Raw genomic sequence first — 6,554 nt, forward strand, 5'->3', positions numbered from 1 at the left:
GGGTGAGTGGTGAGTGAGTGAGTGGGTGAGTGAGTGAGTGGGTGAGTGGTGAGTGAGTGAGTGGGTGAGTGAGTGAGTGGGTGAGTGGTGAGTGAGTGAGTGGGTGAGTGAGTGAGTGGGTGAGTGGTGAGTGAGTGAGTGGGTGAGTGAGTGGGTGAGTGGTGAGTGAGTGAGTGGGTGAGTGAGTGAGTGGGTGAGTGGTGAGTGAGTGAGTGGGTGAGTGAGTGAGTGGGTGAGTGGTGAGTGAGTGAGTGGGTGAGTGAGTGGGTGAGTGGTGAGTGAGTGAGTGGGTGAGTGAGTGGTGAGTGTGTTGGAGACGTCATCACCTGGGCTTCCATATCCTCAATCGGACTTGCCATCATGAACCTGCGAATGTAAAAAGACACACTCACCACCACACTCACCACTACACTCACCACTACACTCACCACCACACTCACCACTACACTCACCACTACACTCACCACTACACTCACCACCACACTCACCACTACACTCACCACTACACTCACCACCACACTCACCACCACACTCACCACTACACTCACCACTACACTCACCACCACACTCACCACTACACTCACCACCACACTCACCACCACACTCACCACCACACTCACCACTACACTCACCACTACACTCACCACCACACTCACCACCACACTCACCACTACACTCACCACCACACTCACCACTACACTCACCACCACACTCACCACCACACTCACCATTACACTCACCACCACACTCACCACCACACTCACCACCACACTCACCATTACACTCACCACTACACTCACCACTACACTCACCACCACACTCACCACCACACTCACCACCACACTCACCATTACACTCACCACCACACTCACCACTACACTCACCACCACACTCACCACTACACTCACCACCACACTCACCACCACACTCACCACTACACTCACCACCACACTCACCACCACACTCACCACTACACTCACCACCACACTCACCACCACACTCACCACCACACTCACCACCACACTCACCACCACACTCACCACTACACTCACCACTACACTCACCACCACACTCACCACTACACTCACCACTACTCACCACTACTCACCACTACACTCACCACTACACTCACCACCACACTCACCACCACACTCACCACCACACTCACCACCACACTCACCACCACACTCACCACCACACTCACCACCACACTCACCACCACACTCACCACCACACTCACCACTACACTCACCACCACACTCACCACCACACTCACCACCACACTCACCACCACACTCACCACCACACTCACCACCACACTCACCACCACACTCACCACTACACTCACCACTACACTCACCACTACACTCACCACTACACTCACCACCACACTCACCACTACACTCACCACTACTCACCACTACACTCACCACCACACTCACCACTACACTCACCACCACACTACCACCACACTCACCACCACACTCACCACTACACTCACCACCACACTCACCACCACACTCACCACCACACTCACCACACACTCACCACTACACTCACCACCACACTCACCACCACACTCACCACCACACTCACCACTACACTCACCACCACACTCACCACCACACTCACCACTACACTCACCACCACACTCACCACCACACTCACCACCACACTCACCACCACACTCACCACCACACTCACCACCACACTCACCACCACACTCACCACCACACTCACCACCTACACTCACCACTACACTCACCACCACACTCACCACCACACTCACCACCACACTCACCACTACACTCACCACTACACTCACCACCACACTCACCACTACACTCACCACCACACTCACCACTACACTCACCACTACACTCACCACCACACTCACCACTACACTCACCACTACACTCACCACTACACTCACCACTACACTCACCATTACACTCACCATTACACTCACCACCACACTCACCACCACACTCACCACCACACTCACCACTACACTCACCACTACACTCACCACTACACTCACCACTACACTCACCATACACTCACCACTACACTCACCACCACACTCACCATTACACTCACCATTACACTCACCACCACACTCACCACCACACTCACCACACTCACCACCACACTCACCACCAGACTCACCACCACACTCACCACTACACTCACCACCACACTCACCACTACACTCACCACCACACTCACCACCACACTCACCACCACACTCACCACTACACTCACCACCACACTCACCACTACACTCACCACCACACTCACCACTACACTCACCACCACACTCACCACCACACTCACCACCACACTCACCACTACACTCACCACCACACTCACCACCACACTCACCACCACACTCACCACCACACTCACCACAACACTCACCACCACACTCACCACCACACTCACCACCACACTCACCACCACACTCACCACCACACTCACCACCACACTCACCACCACACTCACCACCACACTCACCACCACACTCACCACCACACTCACCACTACACTCACCACCACACTCACCACAACACTCACCACTACACTCACCACCACACTCACCACCACACTCACCACCACACTCACCACCACACTCACCACCACACTCACCACCACACTCACCACTACACTCACCACCACACTCACCACTACACTCACCACCACACTCACCACTACACTCACCACTACACTCACCACTACACTCACCACCACACTCACCACCACACTCACCACCACACTCACCACTACACTCACCACCACACTCACCACCACACTCACCACCACACTCACCACCACACTCACCACCACACTCACCACCACACTCACCACCACACTCACCACCACACTCACCACCACACTCACCACCACACTCACCACCACACTCACCACCACACTCACCACCACACTCACCACCACACTCACCACCACACTCACCACTACACTCACCACCACACTCACCACTACACTCACCACCACACTCACCACTACACTCACCACCACACTCACCACCACACTCACCACCACACTCACCACCACACTCACCACCACACTCACCACCACACTCACCACCAGACTCACCACCACACTCACCACCACACTCACCACCACACTCACCACCACACTCACCACTACACTCACCACCACACTCACCACCACACTCACCACTACACTCACCACCACACTCACCACCACACTCACCACCACACTCACCACCACACTCACCACCACACTCACCACCACACTCACCACCACACTCACCACCACACTCACCACTACACTCACCACCACACTCACCACCACACTCACCACCACACTCACCACCACACTCACCACCACACTCACCACCACACTCACCACCACACTCACCACCACACTCACCACCACACTCACCACTACACTCACCACCACACTCACCACTACACTCACCACCACACTCACCACCACACTCACCACCACACTCACCACCACACTCACCACCACACTCACCACCACACTCACCACCACACTCACCACCACACTCACCACCACACTCACCACACTCACCACCACACTCACCATTACACAGAGTCACATAGAGACCCACAGAGACTTGCAGATGTTTGCAGCTGAATTGGATGTTACTTATGAACCGTGAGTCATCGGTTCCATCACCGAGAGAGAGACAGACAGAGAGAGAGAGCTCACGTCTCTATATATACACATAGCCACCCACAGAGAGAGACGCATTCTTACTCACTCACCCACTCACTCACCCACTCACTCAATCATCAACCTACCAACTCACTCACCCACTCACTCACTCAATCATCAACCTACCAACTCACTCACCCACTCACTCACTCATTCACTCACTCACCAACTCACTCACCAACTCACGCACTCACTCACCCACCCACCCACTCACTCACCCACCCACTCACTCACTCACCCACTCACCCACCCACCCACTCACCCATTCACTCACCCACCCACCCACTCACCCACCCACCCACTCACCCACCCACCCACCCACTCACCCACTCACCCACTCACCCACTCACTCACCCACCCACCCACCCACTCACCCACCCACCCACTCACCCATTCACTCACCCACCCACCCACTCACCCACCCACCCACCCACTCACCTACCCACCCACTCACCCACCCACCCACTCACCCACTCACCCACTCACTCACCCACCCACCCACCCACTCACCCACCCACCCACCCACTCACCCACCCACTCACCCACCCACTCACTCACCCACCCACTCACTCACCCACCCACTCACCCACCCACTCACCCACCCACTCACTCACCCACCCACCCACTCACCCACCCACTCACACCACCCACCCACTCACCCACCCACCCACTCACCCACCCACTCACCCACCCACTCACTCACCCACCCACCCACCCACCCACTCACCCACCCACCCACTCACCCACCCACCCACCCACTCACCCACCCACCCACCCACCCACTCACCCACCCACCCACTCACTCACCCACCCACCCACTCACCCACCCACTCACCCACCCACTCACCCACCCACCCACTCACTCACTCACTCACCCACCCACCTACTCACTCACCCACCCACCCACTCACTCACCCACTCACTCACTCACCCACCCACCTACTCACTCACCCACCCACCCACTCACCCACCCACCCACTCACCCACCCACCCACCCACCCACTCACCCACCCACCCACTCACCCACCCACTCACTCACCCACCCACACACTCACCCACTCACCCACCCACTCACTCACTCACCCACTCACTCACTCACCCACTCACTCACCCACTCACTCACTCACTCACCCACCCACCTACTCACTCACTCACCCACTCACCCACCCACTCACTCACCCACTCACTCACCCACTCACTCACCCACTCACTCACTCACTCACCCACCCACCTACTCACCCACCCACCCACTCACTCACCCACCCACTCACCCACCCATTCACTCACCCACTCACCCACCCACTCACTCACCCACTCACTCACCCACTCACTCACTCACTCACCCACCCACCTACTCACTCACCCACTCACCCATCCACCCACTCACTCACCCACCCACCCACTCACCCACTCACCCACTCACCCACCCACCCACTCACCCACCCACCCACTCACCCACCCACTCACTCACCCACCCACTCACTCACCCACCCACTCACTCACCCACCCACTCACTCACCCACCCACTCACTCACCCACCCACTCACTCACCCACCCACTCACTCACCTACTCACTCACCCACCCACTCACCCACTCACTCACCCACCCACTCATTCACAAATTCTATAAACATTCTCTGTGTTGGAATGTCAGGCTATATTTAGGCATAACTGAACGTTCAACTAACGTAACCTTGTAACGTAAACATTGACTCACATAGACTCACACAGAGACTCACTCAGACACTCACTCAGACACTCACTCACTCAGAGACTCACTCAGACACTCACTCACTCGGACACTCATTCAGACACTCACTCACTCAGAGACTCACTCAGACACTCACTCACTCAGACACTCACTCAGACACTCACTCACTCAGACACTCACTCACTCAGACACTCACTCACTCACTCAGACACTCACTCACTCAGACACTCACTCACTCAGACACTCACTCACTCAGACACTCACTCACTCAGACACTCAGACACTCACTCACTCATACACTCACTCACTCAGACACTCACTCACTCAGACACTCACTCACTCAGACACTCACTCACTCAGACACTCACTCACTCAGACACTCGCTCACTCAGACACTCACTCAGACACTCACTCACTCAGACTCACACAGAGACTCACACAGAGACCCATAGACTCACCACCACTACACAGAGACCCATAGACTCACCACCACCACACAGAGACCCATAGACTCACACAGAGACCCATAGACTCACCACCACTACACAGAGACCCATAGACTCACCACTACACAGAGACCCATAGACTCACCACACAGAGACCCATAGACTCACCACCACCACACAGAGACCCATAGACTCACCACCACCACACAGAGACCCATAGACTCACCACCACTACACAGAGACCCATAGACTCACCACCACCACACAGAGACCCATAGACTCACCGCCACCACACAGAGACACATAGACTCACCACCACTACACAGAGACCCATAGACTCACCACCACCACACAGAGACCCATAGACTCACCACCACCACACAGAGACCCATAGACTCACCACCACACAGAGACCCATAGACTCACCACCACACAGAGACCCATAGACTCACCACCACCACACAGAGACCCATAGACTCACCACCACACAGAGACCCATAGACTCACCACCACAAAGAGACCCATAGACTCACCACCACAAAGAGACCCATAGACTCACCACCACAAAAAGACCCATAGACTCACCACCACACAGAGACCCATAGACTCACCACCACAAAGAGACCCATAGACTCACCACCACACAGAGACCCATAGACTCACCACCA

The 6,554-nt window shown here is 55.8% G+C and overlaps 1 long non-coding RNA gene across 1 annotated transcript in view; it reads right to left on the reverse strand.

The window, feature by feature from the left end:
* The window catches only part of LOC144955335 (uncharacterized), an 18,516-nt gene extending 14,831 nt beyond the window's left edge, over positions 1–3,685 (reverse strand). The window contains exons 1-2 of the long non-coding RNA XR_013641616.1: positions 3,595–3,685; positions 327–366 (exon numbers count right to left, since the gene is read on the reverse strand). This is a non-coding gene — a long non-coding RNA (uncharacterized LOC144955335). The remainder of the gene's footprint in view (positions 1–326; positions 367–3,594) is intronic.
* Between the last annotated feature and the right edge of the window lie 2,869 nt (positions 3,686–6,554).

The sequence above is a fragment of the Lampetra fluviatilis genome, unplaced genomic scaffold (assembly GCF_964198595.1).
Source record: "Lampetra fluviatilis unplaced genomic scaffold, kcLamFluv1.1 SCAFFOLD_600, whole genome shotgun sequence".
Classification (NCBI taxonomy): Eukaryota; Metazoa; Chordata; class Hyperoartia; order Petromyzontiformes; family Petromyzontidae; genus Lampetra; species Lampetra fluviatilis.